Source organism: Dermochelys coriacea, chromosome 10 (assembly GCF_009764565.3).
Source record: "Dermochelys coriacea isolate rDerCor1 chromosome 10, rDerCor1.pri.v4, whole genome shotgun sequence".
Taxonomy (NCBI): Eukaryota; Metazoa; Chordata; order Testudines; family Dermochelyidae; genus Dermochelys; species Dermochelys coriacea.
Window position 1 is genome coordinate 22,040,163 of NC_050077.1, and position 21,856 is coordinate 22,062,018.

Consider the following 21,856-nt stretch of genomic DNA (forward strand, 5'->3'; position numbering starts at 1 on the left):
GTGGTGTCTAGAGCTCTGCAAATCCATGGATATCCACTTTATAGATATAGATATCCATTGGCCATTTTTGTAGATCAGATGCAGATACAAATTTTGTATCTAGAGCCCTGCAAATCTGTGGATATCCATGGATATCTGCATCTGCGGATCATTCTTGCGGCTAGGATGCGGATACAAATTTTGTGTCTGTGCAGGGCTCTAGAGCAGTGGTTCTCAAAGCCGGTCCACCGCTTGTTCAGGGAAAGCCCCTGGCGTGCTGGACCAGTTTGTTTACCTGCTGCATCTGCAGGTTCAGCCGATCGCAGCTCCCACTGGCCACGGTTCACCACTCCAGGCCAATGGGGACTGCAGGAAGGGCGGCCAGCACGTCCCTTGGCCCCCGCCATTTCCCGCAGTCTCCATTCCACTTTCTCTTTTATAAAGTCCAGATGTTAAATAGCTGTGAGCTGTCTGTTTCACAATGAAAATCTAATTTGTCTAGGTATGGAACATATTTTCATAATTAGCAATTGTACAGCAGTTTTTATCCTTGTATCTTAAATTATTTTACAAACATCTATTACTGAAGCTACACATCTTAGATAATGCACCCATTACCCTCCCACACAGTTGGTTAATGAAAAAGACAGGAATAAAACACAGATGACATTCACTATCCTTGTCAATAGCCTTTCTAATTTCTAATATTTTACTTCTGTTTCCTTTTTGGTTTCAAATTTCAATGACAGGGAGCCTTTCTCTTCAACTATGAGAGGAGGAAAAAGTTAAACCTGAGTCATCTCTCAGCTTTTTATCTGTTAAACTAATAAATATGGCAGCTTGACACAGTGTTAAAGGTAAGTCTTGTAAGGCTAGTAGCATAGAATAATTTAGGTAACTCCTTTAAGCAGTAATAATATTTTGTCAAAATCAAATTTGAAAATTTATAAATTATCAAGTGTCACATGCTTTACAATGTGAAAGAAAACAGACTGGCAAAATCCCCAAATATTGGAAGAAGATCCCAAGTTATTGTTTCTGGCCTCTAAATAAGGGGTATGTCTACACTGCAATTAAACACCCATGGGTGGGTCATATCAGTTGATTGGGCTGTGGGGTTGTAAAATTGCAGTGTTGACATTCGGGCTCGAGCTGGAGCCCGGGCTCTGGGCCTGAAAGTCTACACTGTAGTTTTACATTCTTGCAGCCCAATGTCTGTGAGTCAGCTGACATGGCCCAGCTGTGGGCATTTAACTGTAGTGTAGACATACCCCAAGACCAAAGAAGGAGGGGATGAGTTAGGGAGCTCAGCCACTCCATGAAATTTCACCCAGAAACCTACTAAGTCTACCTGTGGCTCCAGGAGCAATCTAATTGACTGATAAGTCGACTGTGAGTTTAGCCTAGTTATCCTCTTACTGGCTTCAGTGGGAACAGAAGTGGACCTCTTAATTTGTTCATTTCCTAGTGTATGGGGCTCTTACAAGGAAAAAGGAAAGGACTGTGGTAAGGGATGATTAAAAACACTGTCTTTGCTTGTGGGCTAGTGTTTGCATAAGGTAATGGAAATTTAATGTGTTTTCACTAATTTATTGCAGCTAACTTGATTGATATGTATGAAAGAAGCTCAGCGAAGCTGGTGCTAAATAAATAGAGAGGAACTCTTCTGAAATGAAGCTGCTTAGCATTATTGTCTCCTTTCTTTTTTTATTTGCTATAGTAATACCATCTAATAGAGGTGTCTGCAAAAAGATATGTTCTTCTAAGTTAATTGCATTTAAAGTAGAATGGCAAATAGAGAGAGAGCTATATAAATTGACAGCTGTGATATGGTAAGGGAATGTATGAGGGAATATTCATATGCATTTTAAAGCTTCAGCACTGAATTTTGTTTTGGTTACAAAATATTAAGAGTGCAGCTCTGAGTCCTTGATATAAGTTGGCTCTAATGAGCAGACTAGCCATCTTCATTTCACTTTTGATCTGCATTTTACAAGCTTCTCTGCAATAAATTTGAGGTAAAAAATGTGCTCAGCAATGTTGTCTTGGAAACCGAGAGCAAATGTTCAGCAGTTTAGCCAGCCAATCCTCAACCAAGAGTGTTCTTCTTTCGTTGTACTGATCTTACGGTAACCAGGGCTACTGCGCTGCTATGGTGATTTGTTATTGTCTAAACAGAAAATGGTGCTGCAGTGTATCAAAATAGGCAGTATATATGTTAATTTTACTGTGAGTCAAACATGGCAAACACTCTTCAACACCCAGCGCTACTAATTTAGCAGCTTTTTTATTATCTAAAATTGTGTTTAAAAGGACACTGGTATTTAGCTTGCAAATTTGACCTATATTCATTTGGCAATGATCCCATCTGTAAGAGTTTCCCATCTGGATTTGTAAGTTTGTTTCCCTTTTAGGGTCCTCTCACTGAATGTCATAGTTTTCCTCAGCCTTTGAAGCATACCACCTACTATCCTTCTAGTCAAGGAAAAATAGACCCCTCCCTAACTCATTCCTGCTGCTCTTTACTTTGCAAGTGGTGTTACCCAACAATGCAACCTCTGCTCCCAGAACTAAATATACACAAATGAGGAATGAGAATTTGAAACAGGGAATTAGGTGGAAGTATGGTGTCTGGAGGTGGGGAGCGCAGGCGGTAGGGAGAGGGAATAGATCTGCAACTGGTCCTTGCTTGAAAACTTTTTTTAAAAAGATGGTTTTTGTTGTCGCTCACTATAAACAAATAGGTGTCTGTATAGTAAGCCACGGTATCTTCATAGTGCATGCACTACTCTGTTTATATTGATTCAAAAGAAAATCGTACATGTCCCTTCTGTTTAGTGAATGGTTATATTTAGCAAGGATTAGTTCCAAAACCAGTGAAGCAAGGTTTGGAAATCAGAAGGTACAGTCTTTTTAGATGAGATCTCTACATGAAATCAAATTTTACACCTCAGTCTTTAGAGTTAGATTTTCAAAAGCACTTGATGGGAGCAAAGTTTAGGCCAGTGCTGTGAGAGATTTTGAAAATCCTACCGTAACACCAAAAGCATCTCGTATAAATGTTCTGTAAAACTAGTTTTAAAAAGATACAGTTCCTCAAGGTCTAAAATTTTCCATCAATAACTATATTTTAATTACTTTTCTGCTTCCATAAGCCCCAATTCAGCAAAGCACTTAAGCACATATTTCAGTCCTGTAGAACTTGACTAGCAAGAATAAAAAATGAAATTCATTTTGTATCTTTAATTGTATGATTCTAATTCATGCTTTCTTTGTGACATACTGATGCATCTTCCTGTCAAGGAACAGAAATTGTATCATATGTGTCTTTTGTAACACACATGGATTCAAATTTCAAATGCATGCTACAAGCTGTACTAATTATCTGCATACTGTATTTGCATCCTGAAGAAATAGGCAAATGTGACTAAATTTGAAAATACTGTAATGTTTGTGCTGGCACTTTTGTGCATCAACCTTTGGCCCCAAAAAGCAAATTTTTTTAAATAAATTATTCTAATTTGTTTGTTCAGCTCTACTTTTCCCATTCAGTCCTTTTGCTTCTTCCACAGGGGACATGTATGTTCTGTCAGCTCTTTTCTACAGAATGTCCACTTAGATTAATGGAATATTACAAGGATCTATAGTAACAGGATGCAGCAGCTGCACTGGCAGCCTGCTGTGTGTCACACTCTCTGGAACATCTTTTAGCACTGAATTAAGTAATATTTTACTGTTTCTCTTATACTACTTATATCTGATGACCTCTGCTTATGTTCTTCCTAAACTTTGTTGTTCTTTCTTACATTTTTACTTTTGTGTGCCAGAATCCAAATTTTTCTGTTCAGTCCTGACCCAAGACCTGTTTCCTTGTCCCGTTGTCTCCCCTCACTAATGCTGCTTCTGCGTTGCTGTGATCGCTAGAAAACTGTTTCACCATGTGCTAAAGGAGCGAAATGTTTAAAGTGGAATGGCAGCCACTGAGCTCAGTGCTTAACTATAGAGATTCCATCAGAAGGCCTTGAAAGGATCTTTTGTAAGGAATCATGGAGATGGTGTGCTGTCCCAAATTCTCCCTCTTCTATGTGCACGTTATTCAACTGTAAGCAGTATGATAAATCCATACATAAAGCAGCCAATTAGCCATCATAGAACAGTGTTTAGAAATTCAACAGTCAAACTGGCTGATCTTGTGAAGTGCAAACTGCTTCCTACAAAGCATTTACAGACGGGGTTCAGCTTCTTACAGGATTAGCCTCAATAGGGCTGTCTCCAGTATTTAACATTTTGAGGCATGGATCAAAAATGTATTATGCTTCATTTTCACTTAGTTCATAGTCCTGAGGCTAATCACAGTGGGGAAATTGGCATGTAGAGAACACAGAACAGCAGGTTGGCAGTTCTTGCAAGCTGTACTTCTGATTTTTTTTTTCATTTTGAAAATAGACTGAAACCAGACTGACCTTAGATATAATGGAATTACAATCAACTGTATAAAGTATTCAGAGCCCTAGAAATAATCAAACCTTCAAAGCATTCTTCTACGTATAACAAAGTTCTGGGGATCTATTTCACATTTAATGCACTGCGGTAATATGATAGCATGAAACCAGTTTTCAAAGTCAGCAGTAAGAATTATTCCTTTATAAATTTATATAAAAAAATATTTCAGCACACTGACTAGGCTGGTATGCGGGGGTACAGCATAACAGCATTACTTTAGTTATACTGCCACCTTGTTCTCCAAAATCTAAGTTTGCTTTTTGTGTTTTAAATTAGTCTCTAGCTGTTTTTGTTGCCAAGATACACTTTGTTCATCTTTTTTGAGGATAAGTGATTCAATGAGAGCTGCTTGCATTTGCAGAACTTGAAACAGTACTTATGAGAGGTCTGACCTACTCCATTCATTTACTGAAATGAATACTAACTCAGATTCTCAATGATATTGACACTTACAATATCATAAACTATTTCACTGCTCATCAAAGCATGCAAGATAGAAGAGAGAGGATCATATTATGAACAATTTATTGCATGATAGCTCATTTTGGCACAATGTTTGAACAGGTTTGGGGAAATGCCTACAGAGGCCGGTAGGGCATCTGAGCCAATGGGAAACCCATGCATAAGACCAAGCCATGTAGGGTTTTATATAACAAAATCAGCAGCCTGAGTTTTAGAATCAAATTGGAAATAATGTATTATGTTCCAGGTGGCAAACACTGATAAATAAGCAAGTAACCATGTTCTGTACTAGCGGGAGTTTTCAAGTAGTCTTCAAGTTTAGCTCCATGTAAAGCTGTGACTGGAGACCAGGGGAGCCAACTGAGATTACTCAATTAGGGTGAACTGCAAAGAATGGGGCAAACAATCCCCAAAGCTGGTGGATATTCCAATACTTAGATTTACCAAGTCAGCACAAAACAGCTTCTGTAATACCTCATTAGTTACCCAGAAGTGAACTACACAGTTCCCTTAAAGTAACCCAGCCTTAGGCCTCCACCAAGACACCCAAGTCAAATATGATGAAGATTACTGAAAATCTTATTCATCATATAAAAAAGTTTTGCCAATCTCAAAGGATTGGACACATTATCTCCCAGGTTAATTAATATTTCAGATCTTACCCAAGTACACACTTACAGCCAATTCTTATTAACTAAACTAAAATTTATTAAAAAAGAAAGGAGAGAGAGTATTCGCTAAAAGATCAGTATACATACAAACATGAGTACCATTCTTGAGATCAAATTCATAGCAGAGTGGTGAGCTTTGTAGTTCCAAAGAGTTCTTTCAGAAATAGTCCATAGGCTATAGTCCAATGTTCATATTAAGGGTGATTCCAGATTAGGATTGGAGATCTCAATTTTGGTCTTAAACTTCCCCTGCATGAAGCATCAAGCCGGTCTGAGACAAAAAAGGATCAGCCCCCCCCCCCTTTTTTTTTTTTTTTTTTTTTTTTTTTTTTTAAGTTTCAGGCCTTCTTTGACACCTTGGAGTCCTTTGGCGAACAATAGGCACTCAGGGGATTTTGAAGTAGATCTATTTCCTAAGCATCCCTAGTAATTAGCTATACAGATTAACATAAGGCAATTGCCTGTTTTTCCACCATTCGCAGATGATCTGCTATACATTTCAAAGAGCGATGAATACAGTAATGTTACTGTGTTTACAGTTCATCTAAATGTTAATATGTCCTTTAGATCTCTGAATCAATAGCTATAGTGGCAGACAAAAACTGTTTACATGGCTAACATTCTACAAGATATAAGTACACACATACATATAGTATCACCTCCAATTCTCTAATAATACAGGTTTGCATTTCAAAGTTTCTAGCCTATCTAGCGTGGAATGGCCCTAATTACCATTCACATACTTTTCTACTATGTCTCTAAAGGTTGACTCTGGGTCATTTATCCTTTCTGGCCATGCATAACATTTTGTATAAGATTTGTTGCAACAATATAACAGTTGTAGCAAGAGTGGTTTGCATGGTCATATTTTAATTAGATAACATCACAAAAGCATATGCTATTTGATTCAAGGTGAGTATAATTCTTTGAGTGCTGTCCCTGTGGGTGCTCCACTTTAGGTTCTCATGCACCACTGCGCTTGTAATCTGAGATTTTTGGTGGCAGTGAGTGGTTGGGTTGCACATGCGTAGTCCCCATCTGGTGCTGCTTCAGGCAGTTAACTGGTGCTGTGCGACCAACCCCTGCCTCTGTTCCTTCTCTACCGCAGAATCTGAACAATAAACTTTATCGTAGAGGGGAGGAGGGAGAGTAGTGGAATACCACAGAGACACACATCTCGAAGAACCTCAGTTATTGTACAGGGTGAGTAGTGCTTCTTCTTCGAGTGCTGTCCCTGTGGGTGCTCCACTTTAGGTGACTTCAGAGCAGTGCCCTCCGGTGGAAGGAGGGGACTTCGGAGTTGAAGTCATAAGAGCGTTCGCTGATGGAGATGAACATTCTGGGTGATTTATGAAATGGTCTCTTTCTGTCTATATAAAAAGCTAATGCCCTCCATATGTCGAGAGTATGGAGTGTGGATTGTCTTCTGTCCTCATGATCTTTTGGATAGAACATCGGTAGGTAAATGGGTTGGTTAAGATGGAAGGCTGAGATGACTTTAGGTAAAAACTTGGGGTGCAGTCTCAGGGATACTTTATCTTTAAAGAAGATAGTATATGGCGCGGGGGGGTCTTTAACACGTCGGCAGATGTAATGGCCATGAGAAACACTATGGAAGGATGCAGTAGTGAGCATGTGGCCATGGGTTCAAATGGGAACCAGTGAGGGCCCGAAGGACTAGATTGAGGTTCCATGGTTTGGTATAATCGCGTAGGTCAGGGTAGACGTTAGTGAGAGCTTTGAGGAAACGCTTGGTGAATGGGTGAGCAAAGACAGAAAATTGATCTACTTTGTGGTGAAAAGCAGTGATAGCGGAGCAGTGTACTCTTATTGAACTCGTGGAGAGGCCTCGCCTTTTAAGTTCTAAGAGGTAGTTCAATATTAAGAATAAGGAATGGCTGAAATGGATGCCAGCTGTTTTTGTTGACACCAGGTATCAAATTGCCACCACGTGTGTAAGTATGTGTGGTGGGTCATTGCTCTCTGAATGTTAAGTAATATGTTTTGAACATCTTCTGAGCAGGTCATCTCTGGCCCCTTGAGCCATGGAGGAATCATGCCCTGAGGTGGAGTCTGTGGATGGGGGTGTAGGACGCGACCTGTGTCCTTTGACAGTAAATGCGGCAGGAGCGGAAGAGAGTGTGGTGGACGCACCACCATCCTGAGAAGGTAAGGGTATCAAGTTTGTCGGGACCATGTGGGGGCTATTAGGATTACTGTGACTCTGTCCTGTCTGATCTTATGGATCACTCGGGTCAGGAGGGGAATGGGAAGGAAAGCATATAGGAGGGGGCGCGTTCCACTCTAGGAGAAAGGCATTGCCTAGATTGTTTGTGCCGAGACCTGCTCTGGAGCAAAACTGGGGGCATTTGGTGTTGCGTGGGGTTGCAAAGAGGTATGTATAAAGGCACGTTGTTGTCAAACTCCCACTCGTGGTCCTGCGAAAAGTGTCTGCTTAAGGTATCCGCTGTGATGTTCTGGCATCCAGATAGGTATGCTGCTGTGAAGTGGATATTGTGTCTGATGCACAATTGCCAGAGTCTCATGGCTTCCATGTACAGGGAGTTTGACTGTGCTCCCCCTTGTCTGTTTATATAAAACATATGAGCTATGTCATCCGTAAGGATCTGAATGGCCTTTTGTTTGATGATTGGCAAGAAGTGGGAGCAGGCAGGCATTGCAAACAGCTCGCAACTCTAACAGATTTATGTGAAGAAGGAATTCCAAAGGGGATGCAGATTTGCCTCCCAGTCCAAGAGTGAAGCATCCGTGGTGATGGTTAGTGTTGGCGTCCTCTGAACGAAGGGCACCCCCATGCAGACGTTATCTGCTTGTGTCCACCAGAGTAGGGAGTTTTTTTATTTTGTCTGGCATTGTGAGTCGTTTGTTTATGCTGGGTCTGTGTGGGACATAGTTTAGACGGAGCCACGCTTGCCAGCAACACGTATGTAATTTCCTGTGTTTGATGACGAAGGTCGTGGCAGCCATGTGGCCGAGAAGTTTCAGGCAAGTCCTGGCAGATACCTGTGGGCTGTTTCGAGCTGTGTATATGAGATTGGTCAGAGTAAGAAAGCATTGCCTTGGCAGAGAGACTATGGCCCCAGTGAACTCTAGCACTGGGGTGAGAGTAGATTTTTGTGCATTTATTTGGAGACCTAATGTGGTAAAGAGAGTTACCGTCAGTTTGGTGGCTTATAACGCTGCCTGCTGTGTTGGTGCTTTTAGCAGGCAGTCATCTAAGAAAGGGATTATAATAATTCTGTTTCTGCAGAGGTAGGCCGCAACCACTGCTAGTACCTTTGAAAAAAACTTGAGGGGCAGTGGATAATCCAAAAGGAAAAACCTTATATTGGTAATGTTCCTGTCCAATAGTAAATCGGAGAAACCTCCGAGTGGAGGGATGGATTTTTATATGAAAATACGCATCCTGGAGGTCGAGGGCAGAGAACCAATCCCCTCTTTCTAGTGCTGTGGTTATGGTGCCCAGTGTGACCATCTTGAATCGCTATATCTTCACAAACTTGTTGAGTCCTCTTAGATTGAGTAAAGATCTCCACCCGCCTGACTTTTTCTTTGTGAGAAAGTAGTGGGAATAAAATCCCCTCCCTCTGTGATTTGTTGGAATGGGTTCTACTGCTCCTATGTGTATGAGGTGGGTTACCTCTTGGTATAGTAGAAGAATAAGCCTTGCGGCCGAAAAGGTCAAGCCTTTTCCAGTCCTTATCATAAGGTGTATTCTTGGGCTGCTGTTGTCTGCCATGCTCATGGGCTGCATTGACCACCAGTGAACTGGGTGCAGGATGGGAGAATAGGAATTCTGTGCCCTTTTCTGGCACATAATATTTTTTGTCAGACCTCTTGCAGGAGTCTGCCAAACAGTCTTGATGGGGTCCATTATCGCCTTGTTCATAGGTAAAGCGATTTTGGAGGAAGAGTAGCTATTCAAAATGTCCACAAGTTTGTGCTGTGACACTTGAACCTCTTCCAGAGAGCTAGCCATCCTTTTAAATAGGTCCTGGAATTGCTTGAAATCATCCCCCATATTAGGGGGAGGAAGCATGACGGTATCATCTGGGGAGGAAGCATGATGGTATCATCTGGGGAGGATGATGACTGATAGATGATGCCCCTTCCTGATCAGAAGGTTCGTTCTCTTCTTCCTCCCCTTGTCCTGCCTGTTCCAAAGGGCCAGGTTCTGAAGATGTAGATACACACTTAATCCAGGTGTGGTGGACAGTCCCTGTTGAGTGGGGTGTGTGGCCCACTGGTTCCAGTATGCCCATTGGGGTAGAAAGGGCATAGGTGGGCCTCAAGGCTGGCCATGCCACTGTGGATGTGTGGGAGCAGTGCAGTAAGGGCCCTGAGGTAGCACCGATGTGGGCGGCTCTTGGTGGGGAGATGTTTGTGGAGGAGAATCTACCTGTCCTTCCTCTTCATCACTTGAAAGAGGTGGAGCGTAGCATGATGGAGTAGCAAGAAGACTCAGTGCTGACCATGCCGTGGTTGCATCGGTGCTGAGGATGGGAGAGTCAGGTATAGATCTAACAAAAAGATCTTTTTGCTGTAGAAACTGCTGCAGTATCTGCATGATCGGCATCGGGGGCTGCATAATCGTTGGTGCTGTGAGCAGCAGTGCATATGTTAGTACCGTGGGCTGTGCCAGAGTGGTCACCAAGCGTGCGTTGGGTTTTGAAGTATGAGGCAGTGCTGAGCCACTCTGCTTTGATTGCAGCTTTGATTGTGTCTGTGCTGAGGCATGGGGTTTTGATTTCTCCTTAGAACCTGTGTTTGAGTTGGCACCAGCTGTGCTGGATGGTTCTAGCACATCAGATCCAGGCACTGCAGGTGCAGTCGGTGTCAATTCTATTTGCCCGTACGCGGAATGGTGCTTTTTAGCTGATTCCTGCGTTGGGAAAGTAGATACCTGCTTTTTGGATATTTTCTTAGCGAGTTGAACTGAAGCCTGCATGGTTGAGGAGGGATCTTTGTCAGAAGCCGTGGTTGGGAGGCTTGTCCAGATGGGGTCCGGGCTTTGGGTTCAGACGCTGGTCTTAGAGACTTCTCTATGAGGAGGAGCTTTAGTTTTAAGTCTCTAGCTTTTCTTGTCCTGGTAGTTAGCTTGTGGCAATGAGGACACTTTTGTGTTATGTGTGTTTTGCCTAAAAAGTGCACACATTGATCGTATTCATCTGAGACTGGTATAGAAAGCCTGCAAGTGAGGCAGCGTTTAAAGCCTGGAGAACTGGGCATTCCCATTAGAAAAAGGCTTTTGCCCTCAGAGAGGCTGACTATTCGAAAGGGGTAGATGAAACCTAGCTTCTAATGAGGAGAATAATAGGAATAAAGAAAGGGTTTTTTTGGGAGGGTAAAAGAAAGGGGGCAATGGGGACAAAGAAAAAGTAATGAAGTAACTAAATAACCATAGTAAATAGTCTAAGAGAACTAAGTAGCGAGCGCTGCTAATGCTCCGACTAGAATCCAAAGGTGGGTAGAGAAGGAACTGGTGGGGGGGTGGGTTTGGTCACACAGTGCCAGTTAACCGCCTGAAATGGCGTGAGATGGGGATTGCACATGTGCGACCAAACCGGGCACAAACATCTAAAGTGGAGCACCCACAGGGACACGCATCTTGAAGAACCTTAGTTACTGCACAAGGTGACTAACATTCTCTTTTCACTGAAGTCAACAGCAGCTAATCAGGATGTATGTGGCTAGTCAGAGAGTCAGGAGTTTCTATATATGATTTGATTGTTTCCTGTTGTTGCAGACTTCAGTATTTAAATATGAAGTGATAAATAGTAGAAACTGGTGACATGACAGTTTTCAGCCAGACAAGGTGGATGAGGTATTATCTTTTCTTGAACCAATTTCTGTTGGGTTGAGAGAGAAGCTTTTGAGCTACAGAGCTTTTCCTCAAATCTGGGAAAGGCAGTCACTGTCATAGCTAAATACAAGATGAAACAGATAGTTTAGCATAAGTAGTTAGGACATATTCTAAGGTGAAATGTCCCATTAACATCCCTGTAGTAATAGGACAAAAAAGGGGGGGGTTAGTGGGTTACAGGTTGTTGTAATTAACACCATGATTTTTAGTGTCTAGCAAAATTATAAATTTAAGCTCCCAGGCTCATCTTTTGAAAGTGTTGTGCAGGTTCCCTATGAGGATGGAGACTGAGAGATAAGATATAGAGAGATCACTTTGTGCAAAGTGTTCACCCACAGGTAGTGTGGTGTTTTTGTCTTTTATTATTTTCCTGTGTGAGCTCATTTGAGAGTGTAGTGACTATCTGGTTTCACTCACATAGTAGTTATTAGGGCATTTAGTGCAGTGAATGAGGTACACCACATGTTGTAATAGGCAAGTGTAGGACTCATGGCTCTTGATAGCTGAGTTGTGGTGGATGTTGATCATAGGGCTGGAGCACCCAAGAAAAAATTTAGTGGGTGCTTAGCACCCACCAGCAGCCAGCTCCCCCCACAGTGCCTCCCGCCTATCAGCAGCCCCGCCAATCAACTCTTCTCCCTCCCTTCCAGCGCCTCCTGCCCGCCGTGATGAGCTGTTCCATGGCATGCAGGAGGTTCTGGGGAGAGGAGGAGGAGCAGGGATGGGGCGTGCTCGGGGGAAGGGTCAGAACAAGACGGGAAGAGGCAGAGCAGGGGTGGGGACTTGGGAGAAAGTGTGGAGTCGGGGTTGAGCACCCCAAGTAAAGAAAAAAGTTGGTGCCTGTGATGTTGATCATTGTAGCAGTGGAGAGATGTCTGCAGGTTTTACATCTGTTGTTCTGGAAGGGTCTAGTGCTGCTTTGAGTTGGTGTGTTCCGTTCTGTGAGGCGCTTGCTTCTGATGAAGAGCTTGGAGAAGTTGGCGGGGGGATTGTTTGAAGGCCAGAAGAGGGGGGTTGGGAAAGATTTGTTACAGGATGAGGTCCCCATAAAGTGTGGATTGTAGTTGTTTGATGATACCCCATACGAGTTCCAGTGTGAGGTGGCAGATGAGGGAGGATTCTCTGCTCCTTGAAGTCTTTAAACCACGATTTGAGGACTTCAATAGCTCAGACATAGGTGAGGTTTTTCATAAATGTGGGTGGGTGAGATTCTGTGGCCTGCGTTGTGCAGGAGGTCGGACTAGATCAGAATGATCCCTTCTGACCTTAGTATCTATGAATCTACGACAAATAGGGGTGTGCAGTCAGAGCGGGATTTATTTCTGTATTGAAACAGGTTCTATCGGTATTCAGGTGGCCCATTTCAGATATGATCTACTTTTCTGGTGGAATATACTTATTTGGTGAAGGCAGTTTTGAGTGTGTTAAGGTGTATATTCCAGACGTTCTCCTCAGAGCATATTTTGTGGTATCTGAGTGTCTGGCTGTAGATAACAGATTTCTTTGTGTGTTTCTGGTGGTTATTGGATCTATGATGGTAGGTGTCGTGATCCAAGGGTTTCTTGTATATAGTTGTCTGTAGGATTCCATTGTTGAAGCTGATTGTGGTGTCCAGGAAGTTGATGCTAGTGTGGGAGTGTCCCAGGGCTTTGGAGCTGTGCTCTGGCTTCGCTCCAGCTCCAGGCAAAAACCTGCAGCTCCACTGCTCTGGAGCTGCTCCACGCTCCAGCTCCGGGCTTCGCTCCAAAGCCCTGGTGCCAACTCCAGGGGTGCTCTGGGACTCAAGCACCCACAGAAAAAATATAGGGGGTGCTCAGCACTCACCAGTCACAGCTGGTTTTGGTGGGGTCGTTGATCAGCTGTTTGGCAGCTGGTGGAGGTGCTCGGAGAAAGGGCGGAGAGCAGCGAGTGGTGGGTTGGAGGCCTTGGAGGGAGCAGGGGAGGGGCTTCGAGGAAGGGGCAGAGTGGGTGGGAAGAGGTGGAGCAAGGGCGGGGCTTCAAGGGAAAGGGCAGGGCCTTAGGATGGAGAGGGGGTGTAGCACCCCCCCCCCCAGGAAAAATAAAAGTCAGTGCCTATGGCCCAGAAAAAGTTTAATGGATGGGTGGTGGTTGCTGAAGTTGTGGTGGAAATGTGTGAGGGAGTTTGTCATCCATCCAAAGGATGAAAATATCATTGATGCACCTCAGGTATATCCTTGGTTTCATGGTGCAATTGTCCAGAAATTCTTCTTTAAGATGGCCAGTCAGAGCCAGGGTTTTCTTTCTGTATGTAACGATAATACTTTACCTTAAAGAAATATTTATATGGTTTAAAATTTTTGTAAAGGGATTTGAGATTCTGACACACAAAGTTCAATAGACTTCAAAGTGGTGGGAATTTCTTTTTTTTCAGTTTCCCGCTGCTCTGACAGATCATTCAAGTGGTTTGGGTTTGGAAGTCTACAGTAGTAGATGCAGAGTTGTCACAGACGCATGAGTTCTGACTCATATCCAGCAGGATCTTTGACTTCCCTTTATTTACCAACCTTTACTTTGTTTTACTTTACCAAATAATTCACAAGTATACACATAAGCACACAACCTGCTGTGCTTGGTAACTTGAGCCAGTGCGTTTTCAGCATCTGTCTCTATGAAAGCGACCCCTGATAAAGTAAGCTAAGCCCATCCCCATTTTATATATAGAAACTGTTTGTTTAATTTGTGGACTGCACCAAGAATAAATAATGAGGTAATTCTGAAGATGATCCCAGAACAGTCAGCTTATGACTGCAAATCAGAGCCGTCTTTTCTCCTTCGTTTTTAGAAGTAGTTTAATTGTCCAAAGTAGAATATAAGTTTAGGAATAGTACAGTATTTCAAGGAAGAAGCATGAGGGACAACATTGTGCATATAAAGGTCCTCCTGAATACTTTTGTTTATTGAATGTAAAACTTAGTAACATTGAAATACGAAGGCCAGATTCAGGATTCAAACCACACTGAACAAGAAGTTCCTTCCATACAGAAGAGAAAAACATACTTTCTTTCAGAAATTTTCAATCAATTACTGGAGCCTGCAGTCAGATTTTTCGCAAGGTACTGTACATATGTTTATTTTATGTGACTACAGTAGAACTGCAGACTTATTTGAATTAGAAATCTGATAAGTCATGTCATTATTTACATAGTAAACCTGACAAAAAGATTTATTTGGGCACAGTCAACTCCCTTTTATCACTTAAAATTATTTTGTTTACTTTTAATTTGCTGCAATAGCCCATTAGAAGCTTGATGATTAAAGTTCTTTCCCTCCTGACTTTGCTCTGTGGTATTTTGCTGTGTTCCATCTAATATATCAGACATTTATTTGGTTTCCTTTTTGTTTGCCTGGTCTGTACACAAGCAGAATAGATGATCTCATCAGGATTGTGCATAGCTCAGGGAGACTTATAACTGCACTGCGGAGCAGCATTGGGTAGGTCACTCAAAACTTGTGTTGGGGTTATTTTTTTATTTGATTGGGCGTTTTCTAATGTCTTGATGATAAAAGAAGTTAATTTTAAGAAACTAAAAAATACTTTGCAGCGATTGGTATAAAATCTCCTCTCAGCGATATAATTTAACCATAAATTACCCAGGTGTTGCTGAGAGCAGAATTTGACTTTCAATACATTTTACAAACACAAACGAATCCTGATGATCCCATTTTACATTTGGGGAAATTAAAACCGAGATATTAAGAGCCTGATTCTGCAACTGGTACAGTGAGTAGTCCCAGCTCAAATGAGTAGTCATCCTTGGGGGCAGATTAGCAGCCAGTTTTGCCACTCCTTAATCACACTAAGTGATTTTCCCAAGACATGGAGTTAGTATCAGAGCTTATCGAGCATTGGAACTCAGGAGAGCATGGCTTCTAATCCTTTGCTGAAGTTACTGGACCATAACATACTATCATTCCAAAAAGGAACCCCCCATCCCCCGCTCATCAGCTTACCAAACTAATTAAAATCAATTACTGTATCCTTACAACCAACTTCTTCTTTTTAGATACTTTAGGCATCTATGGAAAGGGAAGTGGGGTGTGAAGGGATAGCATGGTTTCATAACTTCATCATGTATTGTCCTTTTTTTATATAAGGCTTGTTATACACTTTTTCTTATGGGAGTTTATTGGTGTTGAATGATACTGGATTGACAGCCATAGAGACTCAAGTCCTCTATACACAGAACAGGACAGTTAACAGTCTCTCTTCTGAATCTAAGTTTAATGAAAAATCTTCCTAGACACTGATGACTTGTCTGCACACAAAAGTTGTACTTCTAACTTTATTGGTGTTATGAGCTGGGTAAAACCTTGTTAAGGGTTGACTTAAAACCCCATTGAGATTGATAGGTAGTCACTCACCCTTCAATTAATGTAACTGTAAGCATAAGCCCCCACATAAGAGATAAAGTATGTAAAACTGCCCAAGAGCTTTTGCCTTATTATTGTTTTGGGTAGGTGTGTGTGTGGAGTGGATGGAGAAAGAGATCACACAGAAACTGAGAACAGAGCAAGAAGGAGAGGCAAGAAATCCAAGCAGGAGCCTGTAAACACAGTGTGACCGTGGAAAAAGGTAGAGAGAGAGTCTGTTTGAGCTGGGTGTTGACTAAAGCGGCCTGGGGCTTGACAAGATTCCTTCCCCACTCTGAACTCTAGGGTACAGATGTGGGGACCTGCATGAAAGACCCCCTAAGCTTATTCTTACCAGCTTAGGTTTTGCCTTGAGGTACAAACTTTGCCTTGTCTTTGAACCCTATGCTGCCACCACCAAGTGTGTTAAACAAAGAACAGGGAAAGAGCCCACTTGGAGATGTCTTCCCCCAAAAATATCCCCCCAATCCCTACACCCCCTTTCCTGGGGAAGGCTTGATAAAAATCCTCACCAATTTGCACAGCTGAACACAGACCCAAACCTTTGGATCTTAAGAACAACAAAAAAAACCAATCGGGTTCTTAAAAGAAGAATTTTAATTAAAGAAAAGGTAAAAGAATCACCTCTGTAAAATCAGGATGGTAAATACCTTACAGGGTAATCAGATTCAAAACATAGAGAAAATGAGTACTAGTGGCACCTTAGAGACTAACAAATTTATTTGAGCATAAGGTTTCGTGAGCTACATCTTGAGATGCATCCGATGAAGTGAGCTGTAGCTCATGAAAGCTTATGCTCAAATAAATTTGTTAGTCTCTAAGGTGCCACAAGTACTCCTTTTCTTTTTGCGACTACAGACTAACACGGCTGCTACTATAAAACATAGAGAATCCCTCTAGGCAAAACCTTAAGTTACAAAAAGATACAAAAACTGGAATATTCATTCCATTCAGCACAGCTATTTTACCAGCCATTTAAACAAAAGAAAATCTAATGCATTTCTAGCTAGATTACTTACTAACTTTTTATAGAAGTTCTGAGCTGCATTCCTGATCTGTTCCCAGCAAGAGCATCACACAGACAGCCAGACCCTTTGTTCCCCGCCCTCCAGCTTTGAAAGTATCTTGTCTCCTCATTGGTCATTTTGGGTCAAGTGTCAGCGAGGTTATCTTAGCTTCTTAACCCTTTACAGGTGAAAGGGTTTTGCCTCTGGCCAGGAGGGATTTTATAGCACTATGGACAGAAAGGTGGTTACCCTTCCCTTTATATTTATGACAGGGCTGTAAGCTAAGAAACTGGTCCTTTTGTTCTTGGTTTCTTCTGCATTCAGGGAGACAGGATTCTGTACATTATTTGTGAAATAAACAAGATGGCATCAAAGAAAATACCAGACTCCTTCAATATTCTGCTTCTACCTGGAACATCCTTGAAATTATGGCTCTATAATAGTCATCTACTGATGGCTTTCTAATTTGTTCTTCCCTTAAAGATGTGTTGCACGAAGCCCTGAAAAAGTGAGTAGCTCACCTTCGCTGCCAGTTCTCTAGGAAGAGCTTTCTGTTGCCTATATTAGAATATAGGCCATACTTACAGGGGTGGGGCTCTATCCTGTGAAACGGTGACTTTTTAAAAATGATTTGGGGATTTGGGATAATCAGCTGAACATGAGCTCCCAGTGAAACACTATGGCCAAAAGAGCTAATGCAATCCTGGGATGAGTAAACTGGGAAATCTCTTATTTGGCACTGGTGTGACTGCTGCTGGAATTCTGTGTCCAGTTCTGGTTCCTACAGTTCAAGAAAGATCCTGATAAACTGGAGAGGGTTCAGAGAAGAGCTTCAAGAATCATTAGAGAATTGGGAAACATGCCTTATAATGATAGACTCAAGGAACTCAATTTATTTAGCTTAATAAAGAGAAGCTTAAGGGGTGACTTGATTATAGTCTACAGGTGTCTGAATAGGGAACAAATATTTAATAATGGGCTCTTCACTCTAGTAGAGAAAGGTATAACACAATCCAATGACTGGAAGTTAAAGCTAGACAAATTCAGACTGGAAATAAGGCATACTTTTTTAAGTCAGAGTAATTAACAATTGGAACAATTTAGCAAGGGTCATGGAGGATTCTCCGTCACTGAACAGGTATGCTCTAGGAGCAGGGCCAGCTCTACCATTTTTGCCGTCCCAAGCAGGACAACTGAAGACAGAAACTGCCGCTGAATTGCGGCGGTGCGGTCTGCAGAGTGGGGCTGCTGCCAAAATGCCACTGTGGCAGCCTGAAGAAAGAGGCTGCCGCCGAATTGCCGCTGCCACGGAAAGACGAGAGCCGCCCTGACGGCACACGGACTGCCACCCCTTTCACAGTGCCACTCCCACTCAGCCTCTTCCCCTGAGGCCCTGCCCCCACTCCACCCCCCGACTCCCCTCCTCTCTATCCCCTCCCCCGACTGCCTCCCACCAGCCCCGGGGCCACCGAATAGCTGATTGGTGGCCAGCCTTGAGGGAACTTTGGAGTGTGGAACTTTGGTCACAAAAGGTCTTATTCTACTACCCCTTTATGTTGAGTAATACCTTTATTGCAAATAGATCCATTAATTTCGTATTACTCATAGAATGAAGGGACTACTTAACATGAGTACGAACAACCATAGGCACTCCATGGGTGGTCCGGGGCTCAAGCACGCATGAAAAAAAAATAGGGGGTGCTCAGTACCCACCAGCCACAGTGGTTCTGGTGGCCCTCAAGGGTGGCCACCAATCAGTTATTGAATGGGTGAATTTATGTGGCCTGCAATGTGCAGGAAGTCAGACTAGATGATCATGATGATCCCTTTTGACCTTAAAGTCTGTGAGAATCTGCCCACATAGTGAAAATGAAGAGTAAATTTGAGAACATTGGTTTAATTTAGATTTTATTTTAACCTAAAAATCCATTTCATAAGCCAGTTATTTGAAGACAAATTAATTATCTTGCAAAGAGTAGACAGTCTGGTTGTTCACTTTATAGCATGTTGATATTTTTCATCAAGACAGTAATTTGCAAACTTAATTAGACATTTTTTAATTAATTAGACATTAGACATTAGGATAGTTAAGTTCTCTATTTTTCCCTTCATAAACTTATTTATGACTTTTTCTGGCTAGGATCTAATATTTCCCTTTAATCCTGATTTTAATTTTAATTAAATGTAACTTGATTGTACATTTGTAAAGCTGGTAGATTTGTGCAACCAAATTTGATTGTTTTCTTTTATAAATATTTTTGGAAAGACAATTGTAATGAGCTTGAAGGAGAATCTATCTTTAGACTTTATTTACAACAATCGTATAATGTGTGTGGACTCATTTCTTTGAGCAGTCTTTCAAACTTCTGTACATATTGTCTCAGTGTTACTAATGGTGAATGTAATTGAAGTTTCCATTGGAACACATTGGTTTGGTGTTTTATGTCTCTGAAATGCAGATACTAGAAATATGCCTTGTACCATAAAATTGCATGGGTTAGAACTTTAATTGGCTAAATATATTTAGGCCTTTCCATTTATAAAACATATTTTCATGGAAATCCTCCAGGTTAAGTTGTAGAAAATCCCATCATGGGAATGACGGATTGCGATTAAGACACTATAATCTTTAAAACAATACATGTGTAAAAGCTTTAACAAGCTAACAAGTTCTTGTTCATATTTTTTTAAGTCTCAATGATTTGGAGGTATCAAATTTATTTTACCTGAAATACTTACGACCATTGGAAATTCTTTAGAAAACCTATTCAGAAATGTAGTGTTGTGCAATGGATGTAATACAATAATTCTTTGTATTTCTATAGCATCTTCAGGCTAAAAATCTGTGTTTTACACACATGCTAATGAAGTAAGTCTCAAACACTCCTGTATTATTTTCTCTTTCTCACAGATGGTACATCTGAAGAACTGAGAGGTAAAGTGGAATGCTCAACATGACACAGCAAGTCAGTGACAAAGCCTGAAACAGAACCTAGATACTGACTCCTGGTTCTGAATCTTAATCAGAAACACGTATTTCCTGTCCCTGCATCTGATTCCTTATTTTGAGGTACTGTGCTTTATTGCCAGCTACAGAGCTAAATCTTAGTTTTACTAAAGCTCTAATATTTCATCAAGATCCACCAGCACAAACCCATGTATCCTTGTGGAGCACCATTGAGATCCTGTAGGGGTGTGAGCTGGCAGATCCCAAAGCAGGCCTAAGTACTTCAATTCTGATTTAGTCCTTAGCTAAAATGACCATTGACTGCAATGGATGATTTGCTTGAATAAAGAATGTATTAAAACTGGGCATAAAGATTTAACCCAATGAGGAAGAGAGAATGCAATCATCTCGTCAATTTTAAAGTGTCTTATTTGATTATAAACTCAACTTCCAGAGCTGACACAGAGATTTTAATATGTAATGCGTAACTTTCAAAGAAGTGGAAAAGCCTTAATTTGGATACTCAGATCAGCGGTTGCTTCTCATTACACACACACCACCCTCTTACCCCAGCTAAGCCTCTGCCCACATAGTTCAAATGCCTGAGTGGTCTTGGATGTGCCTCTATTTTGGCTAGAGATGTGGACTGGTCTTTGTGGTGGTGGAGGCCACTTAACCCTTTCAGCCACCTGATTTTAACGGCTTCTTTATATTTATCTTGAATGTAACATGACAGTTACGGCTGATAGACAGCAACATAGTGTAAACCATCCACAAATAGTATGCTTCCAAGTCTATTTCTAGCTTTTGCTTTGGTTTGTAAAAATCTGTGTGTCTACCTTTGAGACTACCTCTAACAAACTGTTGTCAGCTGAGGTGCTTTTACTGGCAGCCCCAAGATTTTAATTCTGGGGTATTAGGAGCAGGGCATTTTCGGTGGATGTTCCGTATCTTTACAACTTGCTCCTATGGTGGTTTCAGCAGAGCCTGTGTTTGCTGACATGCAGGTCAAAGTGAAAGAAGCAACTGTTTAGCTAGCTTTTAGCCCTGAGGTAATGTTAGATATAAGAGGGCATCATGTATACAGCAGTCATTTATGAGGGTGATCTGAGCTTTCCTCCCCATTGCAGTTGCTGGAAACTTAATTTGAGGAGTCTCTGCTGTTGCAGCCAGGTATAATCTGTAAATTATGAATTCACTAATATTCATTTTAATTTTTTAAAGATTGAGGCTTGAGAAACTGATGCATTTATTAAAATACTTATACAAAAGAGTTTTAAAAAAACCCCTCAAATAGCTCTATCCTCTGATCTTTTAAAGTCTCAATGACAGTAACTGTTAAGAGGAAAATTAAAAATGAATGAGAAATACATGATAGTTTGCAATATAAAAGGCAGAATTCCTCTACAATATGTTAGCCATTGGAAGCCTTTTATTCTTGCAGCAGAAAGAGAGAGGCACACAATACATTTGACCTTCAGAGTGACCCTTGTTTAGTCTAGCATGTAAGCAACGTTTTAAGTATAAATGTCCACAATCATTAAAAGATAATAAGACTCTTATACAGCAAAAATGGCAAAATTGAACTCCTGAATTGAAATTGAAATCCATTATTGGTAACAGTGGAAACCTGAATTATTGCAAGAGGATAAATTAAGTAGCTCAAGATGCAAATACACCATCACTTCTAAGAACTAGTGAAAATACAGCAGTTATTAACTATACATTACTTTACAGTTCTTGCTAATGTACTTTTTTCAAGTCAGTCTTCCCATAAACTTAGGCAGATAGTGTCAGCGTTCCCTCCCCATTCTGAACTCTGGGGTACAGACGTGGGGACCCGCATGAAAGACCCCCTAAGCTTATATTCCACCAGCTTAGGTTAAAAACTTCCCCAAGGCACAAATTCCTTTCCTTGTCCTTGGATGGTATTACTGCCACCACCAAATGATTTAAACAAACATTCAGGGAGGGGCCACTTGGAGCCATATCCCCTCACAAAATATCCCCC

At 41.5% G+C, this 21,856-nt stretch overlaps 1 long non-coding RNA gene across 2 annotated transcripts; it reads left to right on the top strand.

The window, feature by feature from the left end:
- Positions 1 to 436: 436 nt before the first annotated feature.
- Positions 437 to 21,731, top strand: LOC122455999. Of its 2 annotated transcripts, XR_006274589.1 has the most exons (5): positions 437 to 836; positions 7,639 to 7,784; positions 14,528 to 14,573; positions 15,979 to 16,093; positions 19,810 to 21,731. It is a non-coding gene; the product is annotated as an uncharacterized LOC122455999 (long non-coding RNA). The 2 variants fall into 2 exon arrangements; XR_006274588.1 differs by lacking the exon at positions 14,528 to 14,573.
- The last annotated feature ends 125 nt before the right edge of the window (positions 21,732 to 21,856 follow it).